Raw genomic sequence first — 14,922 nt, forward strand, 5'->3', positions numbered from 1 at the left:
TAGTAGACTAAAATATTCTCTTCTTAACCTTTCTAGTAAAATCAAACTTCTTATTTAAACCTAACTCACCATTTCAATAACTCAAAATTGACCCACTCGACCCAACTTGACACCGTCTTGTGTTCGAGAGGGAATTATGACCTAACAATGCCATGTAATATAACCACTTTCCATAACAAGGAAAATCTAGTAAATATAGTTAACAACTTCTGTGTAGGATCAACCTTACCTGTTTTTGACTCATACCAAAATACTATTCAATTCAACCTAAACTTGTCACAGTCTAGCTAGACACACTAATGGAATTTAGGATTTTAACGTTTTATAGTCTATCTATATTGCTTGTATATTATTTTAATTGGCACATAAACTTTTAAAAGTAGCCGTTTATTGTAATAAAAACAAGAGCAAACCTCAAACATAAATGGATTATTTTTCAGTTTTTCTTTTGTCACATACCCAAATTCCAATCACTAACATTTTATTCTTCTTCCGACCATTATAATCATCGACGAAGTTTTGAATTTGAAGCACTTGTTTATTGATGGAGCGGTTTTCCGAATAATTCACGAGGCAAACATAATGGAGTCAAAAATAGAGAGTGCTAAGTGATTCTTGCAGTCTTTTGTTTGCGAAAAATATTATGCGTTTTCACAAAATTCCTCTTAGCACCTGTCGATTTCTCATTTGTTCTTACTCGTTTGCCTAATAACCTTTTAGTATAAAGTCACACGCTCACTCTGAGTGTTATATGTATGTTTGTTTTCTTGTTCATATTATACAAATATAACAAAGAAAAGTAAAAGAGAGAGTGAGATGGAGGCTCCTTCTACACAAGAAAGTGAAATGAAACTAACAAAATCATCAGGAATTCGAAAGGGTGGTCTAAGAACCATGCCATTTATCTTAGGTATTCATGGATGGATCATTTGTTTATTATTTTTCATATTTTTTAGTAACGGATTGGTGTTTACCGTTCAGTTCAGCCGGTTTTGACAAAACTTCTTGGCCAAACCGCTAACTATAGTTTTTGGCAACAAACCAAAGTGACCTGGCTGAGTTGGTCGCTCAGACTGGCCGGTTTTCCCAGTTTGGTGGTTTCACGATTCGGTTGTGACGATTTCAACAACTTTATCTTTTCAAAATCATTAGTTTGAATTAATATAATTTGAATGATAACAAACAAGCAAAAAAACAAACAAACAAACAAACGTGTCCAGTATTATCTTACTCATTAAGTAGGGTCAGGGGAGTTTTAGATTTGTGCAAACGTTTCTCTATCCCATCCCAGGAGATAGAGAAGTTTCTCAGTTACACTTCGGCTCAACAATATTCCTTTTTTCTTTCAAATAATAAAAAAAGTTACTGATTATAATACATATACTGACATGAGTAACATGACTACATGTTTCATAAATAAAAGAAATATACAAATAATAAACGTCGAAAGCCGGGTTCCAATTTCAAAACAAAACAAACCGTTAAACCATCAAACTGTGACATCTGAACTTGTTGTATCTAAAACCGACCGACTTCCTTCTGTTTAGACAGTTTGGTTAGTTTTAAGTACCTTAGCATAGCGTATATTGACGGTTTTAGTTTCATAAGTTTTTATTAAGATTTATATGGACATGTACAGCAAATGAATCATTTGAAAAGTTGGCAAGTTATGGACTAGGTCCAAACATGATTCTATACTTCATGTTCGACTACCATATGAGTTTTGTTAAGGCCACAAACGTCATTTTAAACTGGTCGGCTGCCACCCATTTCCTACCTATCGTCGGAGCTTTTCTTGCCGATTCACTTCTCGGCCGATTCCTCACCATTTTTCTCGGTTCTATCATTAGTCTCATGGTACGTATCTTGTTATATTCTCTTTTTATACTTTTGTATTTATATTTATCTCATATTTTTTAGAATTCAGGTTATTTGAATCATGCTATTCTAATTTGAAATAAAACTCGAATTTGAATTTGGTCGAATTCTGGTTGATTCAAATAACCTGAGTTATAAGACAAAATAAACTAAAATAACAAATAATCTATATGTATACATATAATTATTAAAATTCGAGTCATATATGGTCTATATAATCAAATCAAGTTGTGATTATGGTTATGAGTTTGTAATTGGTTTTAGAGTTATATTTTTCTGGTTATAAGATTGACAGTTATTCAATCCAAATTCATCGTGTGCGCATTTCATTTGGTGAGATATATTATTCCGTTCTTGAATGTATTTGTAGGGCATGATCCTCCTATGGTTAACAACACTGATCCAAGATGCAAAACCGCCCCCTTTGTGATGTTCGGGTGCCTCAATCTTGTAGTTTACCAACACCTGGTCAATATGCTCTCCTTTTTTCAGCTTTAGCTATTATGTCCATTGGGGCCGGTGGGGTCCGCCCCTGTTCTTTGGCATTTGGGGCGGACCAAATCGACTCCAAAGATAATCTAAAGCGGGAGAGGGTATTGGAGAGCTTCTTTGGTTGGTATTATTCCTTTTCTATTATGTCGGTCTTGATTGCATATACGGCTATTGTTTATATTCAAGATCATCATGGATGGAGAGTCGGGTTTGGGATCCCAGTTATTCTCATGTGTATATCTATAATCTTGTTTGTTGTTGCTTATCCTCTTTACTATAAGATGAAAGTCGAAAAGAGCGTGTTTACTAGCCTTTGTCAAGTGATATGGGTGGCTTGGAAAAACCGAAAGCTTAACTTGCCCGACTCAGTTGATGGCTCGTGGTATAACAAAGAAGACGCAAACTATACTAAGCCGACCGATAACTTAAGGTACTTTGTCTATACAACTTAGTTTTTCTTTCTATTTTTATAAATAATTAGACTATCAAGTATCAACTAGAGATTAAATATAACCCTAGTGAACTCCAAGGGTGAAGCTTCATTGAGGCCCGGGGTGGCCCCGGCCTCCCCTGTTTTTTTGCGCAGTAGTGTAAATTTACCCGTTTTCGGCCGATAATTTTTATACGTAGTGTAAGTTTAGCCTTTTTTGGCTGAAAATTTGAGCCCGGTCCCCCCTCGTTTGTGAAATTTTGTATACATTTTGAGCTCGGCCCACCCGGTGCCTCAGTTCAAGCTTCGCCACCGGTGAACTCATCCTTTTTTATGATTTGTTGTTTTGCCTTTAGTTTCTTAAATAAAGCTTACATTCTTGGCAAACCCGAAGATACGACCAACCCAATTGCCAAAGATCCATGGACCTTGTGCACGGTAGATCAAGTCGAAGAGCTAAAGGCGCTCATTAAAGTAAGCCCGTTATGGTCTTCTTGTATAATGTTATCGGTGGGCATGAGCCAAACCACATTTCCAGTACTCCAAGCTCGATCAATGGATCATCACATCACATCAAGTATACAAATCCCCGCAGCCTCATTCGGTTTCCTCACAATCATAACAATAATGATTTGGGTCATGTTATATGACCGGGTTATCCTCCCTCTATTATCAAAAATAAAAGGAAAACCCGTTCATATAAATGTGAAGTTACGAATGGGGGTGGGCCTCGCATTCTCAACAATCGCGATGGTGATTTCAGGGATTGCAGAACACGTAAGGAAAAATAAAGCGATTGAAGAAGGGTTCTTGAATAATCCTCAAGCGGTTATAAAAATGTCGGCAATGTGGCTCGTCCCACAATATGTCCTAAACGGGTTGGCAGATGCTTTGAACATAATTGGTCAAAACGAGTTTTATTATTCTGAATTACCCAAGAGTATGTCGAGTGTTGCCATGTCGCTTTATATGCTCGGGGCGGGCTTTGCAAACTTATTGGCTAGTCTTTTCCTAAGCACTGTGGATGATTTAACAAAAAGGGATGGTAAAGAGAGTTGGGTTTCTACTAACATTAACAAGGGTCACTATGATAAGTATTATTGGATCCTTAGTATTATGAGTTGCATAAATGTTTTCTATTTTGTGTTATGTAGTTGGGCTTACGGCCCGTGTGCAGATAAAATGGTAGTCGACAGCAATAAAACTAGTGATTCGGGTACTGATGACCACGGCTTGAAAAGCTAGGATCAAAAGTTTGATCAGTTTATCTATATCTGGCTGAAAAGCTAGGATCATAAAGTATGAATAATCTATCTATTTCTAGCTTTATAATATATGAATTTGACTTAATAAAAGTTTATATCTATACAATATCAGTCATTTTAAATGCACTGTTTGGGTGCGCATGGGTTGCTTGGGTTACAGGTTGGCTTTGTGTTCAAACTGAACTAAAACCCGAACTCATTTAGTCATTTTGCTAATTGCTTGGAGCTTGTTTTGGCCCGTCGTCTGACGCTGACCTACCCATTTTGCGTGACTTGCTGTTTGCATTCTTGTGGTCCATAATAATAATAATAATAATAATAATATGTTCTTGGTATGGCTCAAATTATCATAAATGTTTTCTTTCATTTAATAAAATGAAGTCCTTTTAGGTCACGGTAGCTAGGCGTTTAATCACTTAATTGGTTGTCCAGTGAACTAACGGTGTTCTTTTGTTTCTTGTGTTGACGATTAATTTCTCCGATAATCGTGGTTCATCTAGGTCACGCATGTATATTGATCAGAAACCTCATTTCAGCCGACACCATTCAGAATCACGATTCAAGAATCGAGGCTGATTAGTTCTTTTGTACGAACATTACAAAGACTATGGAGGGTGAGAGAACAAATAAAAAGAGGGGAGCTTTTATAAATATTTAATTTATTTTTTAGTTTTTTAATTAAATACATGGGACAAATATGCCCAAAGTTAACGACTGTTAGAAGAAATCAAGAAAACTGTTAAAAGTTATATGTTACTTTTATAGTTTAAGAACAAATAAAATAAAATTTGTTACCTATTGAAATGATGAAAACTGTAATTTACTTTTAAATAGCATAACCACCTCTAAATAAAATGTTGGTTATATCATGTAATATAATCACTTTCAAAATGCAAACACGAAAGACCATATATGTAAATATTATAATACTTTTGAATAATCTTTATGACAATGTGGATGCATTTTCTCAATTAGTAACATAACTTTGTTTAGTTATATTTAACTTGTTTTTGTTAGTTATATAAAAAAGAAAGGGACATCTTGTATGTAGGAAATTACTACTTATTTCAACCCAACTTGTCATTGTCTAGCTAGACACGCTAACAATCTAACATATGTTTGGCTTTTAAGGTCTTGTAGTCTATTTATATTGTTTGTATAATTATTGTAATTGACACAATAAATATATAAACCTTCAAAGTTAACCGTTTATGTAATACAAACAATAGCTATAATCAAACAAAAAACGATTATTACAAGGTTTATCTTTTGTCACATACCCAAATTCCAATGCTAATGCTTTGTTCTTCTTGCCGCCCATTTCAATCATAGCCAAGTTTCCAATTTGAATCAGTCGTTTATTCATAGCACAATTTTCCATATGATTCGTGATGTAAATATAATCGGAGTCACAGTCAGAAACAGAGTGCGAAAAGTGATTAAATAACCATATTATATATTACAGAGCGTGAAAAGTGATCATGTATCAAACAAAAATCGATTATTCAACACATAGGTTACAATCGGACATGTTAAATAATTAGTAATCAAAGGACCTATTTATTGGTCGGATAGTTATTTATTTGCCACTTTATAAATCACACCGTACTCTTCTTCTTCTCATCTATTTCATTATAAAAGGCATAGCGTTTCATATATTTCTATAATTGTTTAATAAATTTGTTGTAATTCGTAACATAATATTCTACTTTAAAATCCATCTAAGTGCTTACTGCAGGGTTTAAACCTTCAATCTTCAAAAAAGAGAAAACACCGATTGCACCCCCAATATCATTAGCTCAACGTACTTTGATATTTATTTAATAGATCTCAGAGCATTCCCAGTCCGTCTTTTATCTCTATCTCTATAATTACACTAAAACATTTCTCTCTTTTGTTTAATTAAATAATATTTTTTATACATTTATCATTACAGTTTTCTCTCTCATCTACTCTCAACCAACTCAACAAATATTAAAAAATAAATATGTGGAAACAAAGTTTCCCCAAATTTACAATAAAACAATACATTTCTCTCTCCACCCTATAATTCACACTCACAACTTCACCTTATAATTTACAAATTTTCCTCACATAATTATAGGGAACGGGTTGAGAATGCTCTCATCGGAAGTTATTACGATATAAAAAAAATAACTTTTCAGGCTAAGAAGGGTAGGAAAGATGCTATATATTTATTCAAAAACTGCACCATTCTCCTAGCTAGACACGTGTCGATTTCTCATTTGTTCCTACTCTTTTTAGCAAATAAACTATTTAGTATAACGTCACACACATTCATTCTAAGTATTTATATGTGTGTTTGTTTTCTTGTTGATATTAAACTTATAAAAGAAAGAGAGAAAGAGTGATGGAGGTTCATGAAGAAAATGAAGTGAATCAAGCCCACTCATCAGGAATTCGAAAGGGTGGTCTAAGAACCATGCCATTCATCTTAGGTATTTATGGATTCATCATTTGTATATTCACTTTTTTTCCAACTTATTTTAGTAACGGATGGGTGTTCACCGTCTAGTTCAACTAGATTTGACGAGATTTTTTGATCAAACCAATAATTTGGTAAACGAAAAATCAAAGAGCTGGTTGGCCGGACAAGCTGGTTTTCCATTCTAGGTTGGTTTAATAGTTCGGTTTTGACAGTTTTAAGTTTCAACCATTTTTTTTAATTTATTAGTTTGTTTTAATATCTTTTAAACGATAACGCATATTCAAAAAATAATTATATGAATATGACACAATAAAGGTTAAACGCCTGATTCCAAGTTTCAAACCAGATCAAAACATTAAACTGTCAAACCATGAAAACCAAACCGTTGGATCTCAAACCGACCAACTTGCTTCAGTTTAAACATTTTGGTTGGTTTTTGCATCCTAGCATAGCATGCATATGATCACATATTGATGGTTTTAGCTTTTTTAAATTTATATGAAAATGTACAGCAAATGAATCATTTGAAAAGGTGGCAAGTTATGGACTAAGTCCAAACATGATTCAATACCTCATGTTTGATTACCATATGGGTTTCGCTAAGGGCACAAACGTCATTTTAAACTGGTCGGCTGCCTCCAACTTCCTTCCGATCGTTGGAGCTTTTCTCTCCGATTCATATCTCGGCCGATTCCTCACCATTTTTCGTGGTTCGATATGTAGTCTCATGGTATGAGCATGCCATTCTCTTTATATACATTTGCACTTTTTTTATCTTATATCTTTTAATATTTGGATAATAAGTAAAATGAAGTTAAATATTTGTCACTTTTCTTAATCCAGTCTGAATGATTTCCGGTGGGACATCTTGGTCTAGGGACCAACGTCTTCTGAGCGAGCTGAGCTTGAGCTAAGCTCATTAAAATTTAGAGAGCTTGAGCCTGACTCATCTCGAACTCGATGCTTAAATATTAAGCTCGACTTGGTAACTATTTTTAAAACTAGAACTTGGCTCGATAAATTTTTTTTCAAACTCTAGTTAATTCGAGCTTAGCTTGTTTATTATTTACTGAGCATTAAATATTAGATAGTTATGCTGTTATGGACTTATATACATATATATTTATGAATATATAAAATAACTATATATAAAAAGTTTAATGTTATTTTATAAAAAAAAAATTATATATTTATTTCACAACTATGATGTTTTTGTAGGGCATGATTCTTCTATGGTTAACAACAGTGATCCGGGATGCAAAACCGTCCCCTTGTGATATTCGGGTGCCTCAGTCATGTAGTTCACCAACACCAATTCAATATACTCTCCTTTTTTCGGCTTTAGCCATTATGTCTATTGGAGCTGGTGGGGTCCGCCCATGTTCTCTGGCATTTGGGGCGGACCAGATCGACTCCAAAAATAATATAAAGCGACAGAGGGTGTTGGAGAGCTTTTCTGGGTGGTATTATTCCACAGCCATTATGGCGGTCATGATTGCATTTACGGCTATTGTTTATATCCAAGATCGTCATGGATGGAGAGTCGGGTTTGGAATCCCCGTTATTCTCATGTTTTTATCTACCTTCTTTTTTGTTGTTGCATATACTCTTTACTACAAGATGAAAGTAAAAAAAAAGTGTGTTTACTAGCTTTTGCCAAGTGATATGGGTGAATTGGAAAAATCGAAAGCTTAAGTTGCCCGACTCGGTTAATGGCTCGTCGTATGACAAAAATGATGCAAGCGTCACTAAGCCGACCGATAAGTTAAGGTACTTTGACAGTGCATCTCATTATTTTCTAGCACATGTGGCCCGAGTGGTGGCTGGATCTAGCGGGTTAGGTAATGCGTAAAAATGTCTATTTTTGTTTTGCCTTTAGGCCCGAGTGGGTGGTCCATCCAACGTAGTTTAATCTTTCGTTTTATAAATAATTAAAGTATCAAATATGGTTACGATAATTACAGTTATTTCAATAATAACCTAAATTTTTTTGGTAAAATGATTTGGGAGGGTTTGCACATTTAATCCACGTTAAAGAGTTACTGGTAGAGTATGATATGTTAGAGATAAAAGATAGCCCAAATCAACTCATGAATTTTACAATTTGTTGTTTTGCCTTTAGGTTCTTAAATAAAGCTTGCATTCTTCGCAAACCCGAAGATAGTACTGAACCAGTTGCTAAGGATCCATGGAGCGTGTGCACGGTAGATCAAGTCGAAGAGCTAAAGGCACTTATTAGAGTGAGCCCATTATGGTCTTCTTGTATAATGTTATCGGTCACCATGAGCCAAACCACGTTTCCTGTTCTCCAAGCTCGGTCCATGGATCGACACATCACGTCAAGTATACAAATCCCCGCAGCCTCATTCGGCTTCTTCACAATCATAACAATAATGGTTTGGGTTATACTATATGACCGGGTTATCCTCCCTTTATTATCAAAATTTAAAGGGAAACCCGTTCATATAAGTGTAAAGTTAAGAATGGGGGCAGGCCTAGTGTTCTCAATAATCGGTATGGTGGTTTCGGCGATTGTAGAACACGTAAGGAAAAATAAAGCGATTGAAGACGGGTTTTTGAATAATCCTCAAGCGGTTATAAAAATGTCGGCAATGTGGCTTGTTCCACAACATGTTTTCAATGGGCTAGCGGATGCTTTGAACATAATTGGTCAAAACGAGTTTTATTATTCTGAATTCCCGAATAGTATGTCGAGTATCGCCATGGTCCTTTATATGCTCGGGTCAGCCTTTGCAAACTTGTTGGCTAGTCTTTTGTTGAGCACTGTGGACAACTTAACAAAAGGGCATGGTAAAGAGAGTTGGGTTTCTACTAATATCAACAAGGGCCATTATGATAAGTACTATTGGCTCCTTGGTATTATGAGTTGCATAAACTTTTTGTATTTTGTTGTCTGTAGTCGGGCTTACGGTCCGTGTGTAGCTAGAACGGTTGTAGAGAACGATAAACTAGTGATTCGGGTGACGAAAACGAGTCGAAAAGCTAGGATCATAAGATTGAATAATTTATCTGTTTTGATTCTTTGTGCCATAATGTAATAATGTATGTTAGCTTGATATTATACTTTACATGTAAATATAAGGTTTTTTTGAATTGAGAGACAATCTCTCTATCTTCTAGGACTGAAGAAATCTTTACGCCCATCCTACCAAGTCTCTCTAATTAAGATTTTACTGTGTACGTTTGTTAGTTTATTCTTATCCTTTTCAAGATCTACGTCAATAGATGCATTCGTAGTTTACATCATATTTGTCATTTCAGATGCATTGTTTGTGATTCAAAGTATGCAGTTGGGGTTACATCGATCCACAATCGCGTAAACTTGTGACCACTAGTCGCATAGAAAAAAGTGGACTTATTTTATAATTTTTCTTTTTCTAAAATAATTCATTTTAACACGAGTCCATTTGGTAGAACACACTTGGAACCAAACAAAACCGATACTCTCTTAAAACTGCCCGTTTCAACTCGGACTCAATTTGCTTAGACCTGTCCAGTTCTGGACAAAGACTCGTTTCAACCCACAAAATTGTACGTAAATCACTTACGGTATCATATATGATATATCAAACAAAATATATAATAATAAACTGAAATTACAAAATAACAAATGATGTATCTGAAGCTTACAAATGATTGGCTATCAGGCTATGGAAGCAAAATCGGTAAATGAAGTCTAGCTCTAATCCGCATCAAAAGACAATAATACACAATGTTATGCAGCAAACACATACACGGTAGACAAAATAATTCAGGAAAAACAATAATATGAGGAAAACAAAACCAACAGAAAAACAGCATAAATAAACTTAATGTTACAATAATATATCACATCATGTACCATCATCACCAACTTTAGCTGGAACCTAGGCAGCAGCAGTAGATGAACTTAACACCTGGATCTGCATACAAGCATTTAAAACATGAGTAAAAAATGTTTTGTTTTGCAGACTTATTTTAAGACTTGTAATGTTTTTAGAAGTAATTACCTTATTTACAAGCATGTTTACTTGTGCTTGGTACATCTCCTTCAAGTCCACAATATCAGCACGAAGCTCTTCAAGCTACAAGAAAGCAGAATTACACGATATGCATAAGTTTTGTTGCTAGAAACTGTCTACTTATTTTATGATAGGCTAACACTATTACAGGTGAAAAAAATGAGTGAGTAGAGTAGCAAGTCAAAATGGGTTTAGGTCGGCAAAGACCATACGTACCTCTTCATCTCGTTCACCCATTAACTCAAGTGCTGCAGAGTGCCTGCATGCGTCTTAGTGCTTCTATGCCTGCTTTCAAACCGGGCAGTTGAGACACTTCAGAACGCAACTTTTCACACTTAATTCATTCACAAAAAAAAAAAAATATATCAAAGTTAATTGAGAAAATGTTGGTATTATTGAGTTTAACCTTTAGGGTTATTTGCATAAAATATCATGATTATCCTTTAGATTGATCAAGGGGACTAACTTTGAAAATGCCAAAATAGTAAATAACTGCATTATTTTTACCAAGCATAGCAAATCAGAGCAACCATAAGGCATATTATATTGCAGTTATTGGATAAATATATAGTATGCATATATAATTTATATGTTGCATGATAAAAGAAATCAAGATATATTAATGTGTTTTTCTGTTTGTAAAACAGCAATTTAATTTGCCATGTACGAAGTACTGTTACATTCGTTCTTGAATGTATTTGTAGGGCATGATACTCCTATCCGAGATGCAAAACCGCCCCCTTGTGATGTTCGGGTGCCTCAATCTTGTAGTTTACCAACACCTGGTCAATATACTCTCCTTTATTCAGCTTTAGCTATTATGTCCATTGGGGTCCGCCCCTGTTCGTTGGCATTTGGGGCGGACCAAATCGACTCCAAAGCGGGAGAGGGTATTGGAGAGCTTCTTTGGGTGCGTGGTATTATTCCTTTGCTATTATGTCGGTCTTGATTGCATTTACGGCTATTGTTTATATTCAAGATCATCATGGATGGAGAGTCAATCCCAGTTATTCTCATGTTCATATCTATTATCTTGTTTGTTGTTGCTTATCCTCTTTACTATAAGATGAAAGTCGAAAAAAGCGTGTTTACTAGCCTTTGTCAAGTGATATGGGTGGCTTGGAAAAACCGAAAGCTTAACTTGCCCGACTCAGTTGATGGCTCGTGGTATATTGTCTATACTAAGCCGACCGATAACTAACTTAAGGTACTTTGTCTATACAACTTAATTAGTTTTTCTTTCTATCTTTATAAATAATTAGATCTGCTTGAAAATATCAAGATCTTTATGGATGTTGGAATCGGATACCAGCTCCACTTGCGAATTGAAATCAGTTAACTTCAAACCGCATCTGCAAGCCCACTCACAACTTCAACGGAATCGAATCTATACACTTTTCAATCGAATCAAACTCACTTTCATTCCAATCGAATTAAACTCACCTTCCATTCCAATCGAATCCACCAAGTCGAACCCACCTTCAAATCCAATCGAATCCATCGTTCAATCGAATACCACAAAGCTTTATATATTTTTGGATTTTCATTTTATTTAGGAAAATTGGATTTAAATAATCCTACCTTTAATGGATTGACCAATAATAATCTCACCTCCGGTATTTCCCGCTGCAGTCCCACATTTTCAAGGTTTTTAGTTTTATGAACCCCGTTAAAAATAATTAACGGGTTAAGTTTTAGCTTATGTGACTGGTGACTAGGCATTTTTATTTTCATACATGACTTTTACCTATATTTTTATTTTCCTACATGGCTTTTACCCACTTTTCAATTTCAATCTTTCTTTCTCCTTCATCAATCAAACCCAGATTCAAGAAAGCCACCATGAATGACCTGCTGACCATCGGACCCGACCCCCACCTCCAGATGCAACCCATCCAACTTCAAACACCAAATCCTCACCACTGATCTTAATCCCAATGACCCCCCACTACTGGAAGAAAGCCCTAACCCTAATTCCATTCAACTCAGCGATCCGATTCTCCACGATCTTACCGGTAACCTTCTTCGAGTAGGTGGCGAGGTAGTTGTCCGGCGGGAGGATGAGGCGGCATGGGCGACCGAGGGGACGACGAAGTCGCCGGAAGTGGTGTTGAGGTCGTAGGAGTGGACGTCCGTTGGGAGGAGTCCGATTGGGAAGCCGTGGTAGGTCAGGATGGAGTGAGCCGTGGGGAGTGAGTTAGGGTTAGGGTTTGAGGATGAAGTCATGGTAGGTCAGGACAGAGAGAGCCATGGGGAGTGAGTTAGGGTTAGGGTTTTAGGATAATACAGAGATGATGAAGGTGATGAAGGTGAAGAAGATGATGATAGATTTGGACATGGTGAATTTACAGAGATGAAGATATTATTATTATTGAGATAATGATGAAAGAAAAGCCATGTAGGAAAATAAAAATATAGGTAAAAGCTATGTAGGAAAATAAAAATGCCAAGTCACCAATCACATCAGCTAAAACTTAACCCCGTTAATTACTTTTAACGGGGGATCATAAAAAAACCTTGAAAAGGTGGGACTGCCAGCGGGAAATACCGGAGGTGGGATTATTATTGGCCAATACATTAAAGGTGAGATTATTTAAATCCAATCTTTCTTTTATTTATTGTACAAAAGTTAGTATTTGATGACGAAAGATTTTCGTAAATAAATGAGACGTTATAACCCGATTTAAAAATTATTTGGGTTTGGTGAAATCCATGACTCGCTTATTTTTTTACTATAAAACTGTTTTTTAATTTATAAATAATATATATCTTTTTTTTAAAGAAATCATATATTAATTTTTAGTATATCCCTATTTTATAGGATTTTCATATCAAATACTTGGTGAGGTTAGTTTTTTATTTAATGAGATGTTATAACCCGTTTTTGGAATATCTGGATTTGGTGAGACCCATACTCGTGAATTCGGGTCAAATGCATGAGAAGCATCCATTTACAAATAATGCACTCTGATGGCTTGAGAGAATGTAGGAATCAACCAGAAAGCATTTAAAGGTTTCGTTTATATATATTATAGATGTAATATAATCACTTTCAAAATGCAACACGAAAGACCATATATGTATAAAGGGGAAGGTTAACGTACAAATGAAATTGACGTGCTAAACATGAGAATCAAGTAGAGTAACTATATATACAAGTAGAGTAATTATGTAATTACATCATATAGTAATTATATAATTACTCTACTTGGATCTCACATTTAGCATGTTAATTTTATTTGTATTTGATCTAAAATATTATAATAATTTTGAATAATCTTTGTGACAATGTGGATGCTTTTCCTCAATTAGTAACATAACTTTGTTTAGTTATATTTGTCATTGCCTAGCTAGGACACGCTAACATATGTTTGGATTTTAAGGTCTTATAGTATATTTATATAGTTTGTATAATTCTTGTAATTGACAAAATAAATATAAACCTTTAAAGTTAACCATTTATGTAAATACAAACAATAGCTATAATTAAACAAAAACGATTATTACAAGGTTTCTCTTTTGTCACATACCCAAATTCTAGGTGTTTGGGTGAGCGTTCTTTTTTTTTTGCTTTTTAGAGAGGCAAAATGTCTAAAATACCCCTTCAAAAGCACCAAATTGGTGCTTTTAGGTGCTTTTGGAGGAGCATTTTGGACATTTTGCCTCTTCAAAAAGCAAAAAGCAAAAAAAGATAAGCAAACCCAAACACCCACTAATGCTTTGTTCTTTTTGCCGCCCATTTCAATAATCGCCAAGGTTTCAATTTGAAACGGTCATTTATTGATGGCGCAGTCCTTAATTATGATTCATGAGGCAAATGTAATCGGAGTTAGAGTCATAAACAGAGTGTGAAAAGTGATTAAATAACCATCTTATATATTACAGAGTGTGAAAAGTGATTACTTTTCAAACAAAAATCGATTATTAAACACATAGGTTACAATCGGACATGTTAAATAATTAGTAATCAAAGGACCTATTTATTGGTTGGATAGTTATTTATTTTCCACTTTATAAATCACACCATACTCTTCTTCTTATCAATTTCATTATAAAAGACGTAGCGTTTTATATATTCTATGATTGTTTAATAAACTTGTCATAACATAATATCCTACTTTAAATTAATCTAAGTGCTAACTGTGAGGTTTAAGCCCTCAATATTCAAAAAGAGAAAACACCGATTACACCCCCTAATATCTTTCGATCGACGTACTTGATATTTTTTTTATAGATCTCATTGAAAGTTGTTACGGTATTAAAAATAACTTTTCAGGCTAAGGGGGGACGAGGTGGGGCGTGGTGGCTGGCCATCACGCGTGATGGGGGATCCATGGCCATCACGCGGTGTAAGGCCCCGTTACCGGTAGCCCTACTTTCCTGTTG

At 35.1% G+C, this 14,922-nt stretch overlaps 1 long non-coding RNA gene and 2 pseudogenes across 3 annotated transcripts; 2 read left to right on the plus strand and 1 right to left on the minus strand.

The window, feature by feature from the left end:
* Positions 1-205: 205 nt before the first annotated feature.
* Positions 206-4,160, plus strand: LOC143583047 (protein NRT1/ PTR FAMILY 1.2-like; annotated as a pseudogene). Its single transcript, XR_013144085.1, has 4 exons — positions 206-910; positions 1,640-1,857; positions 2,249-2,800; positions 3,157-4,160. The product of XR_013144085.1 is annotated as a protein NRT1/ PTR FAMILY 1.2-like (transcript).
* A 2,139-nt stretch (positions 4,161-6,299) lies between these two features.
* Positions 6,300-9,521, plus strand: LOC143583055 (protein NRT1/ PTR FAMILY 1.2-like; annotated as a pseudogene). The gene is made up of 4 exons (XR_013144090.1): positions 6,300-6,524; positions 7,027-7,244; positions 7,733-8,284; positions 8,637-9,521. The product of XR_013144090.1 is annotated as a protein NRT1/ PTR FAMILY 1.2-like (transcript).
* A 537-nt stretch (positions 9,522-10,058) lies between these two features.
* On the minus strand, positions 10,059-10,799 carry LOC143583066 (uncharacterized). Its single transcript, XR_013144091.1, has 3 exons — positions 10,753-10,799; positions 10,525-10,599; positions 10,059-10,437 (listed from the first exon to the last, which is right to left on the minus strand). It is a non-coding gene; the product is annotated as an uncharacterized LOC143583066 (long non-coding RNA).
* Between the last annotated feature and the right edge of the window lie 4,123 nt (positions 10,800-14,922).

This window comes from Bidens hawaiensis, unplaced genomic scaffold, assembly GCF_021521415.1.
Source record: "Bidens hawaiensis isolate Kalapana, Puna unplaced genomic scaffold, B.hawaiensis_p1.1 tig00001511_1, whole genome shotgun sequence".
Classification (NCBI taxonomy): domain Eukaryota; kingdom Viridiplantae; phylum Streptophyta; class Magnoliopsida; order Asterales; family Asteraceae; genus Bidens; species Bidens hawaiensis.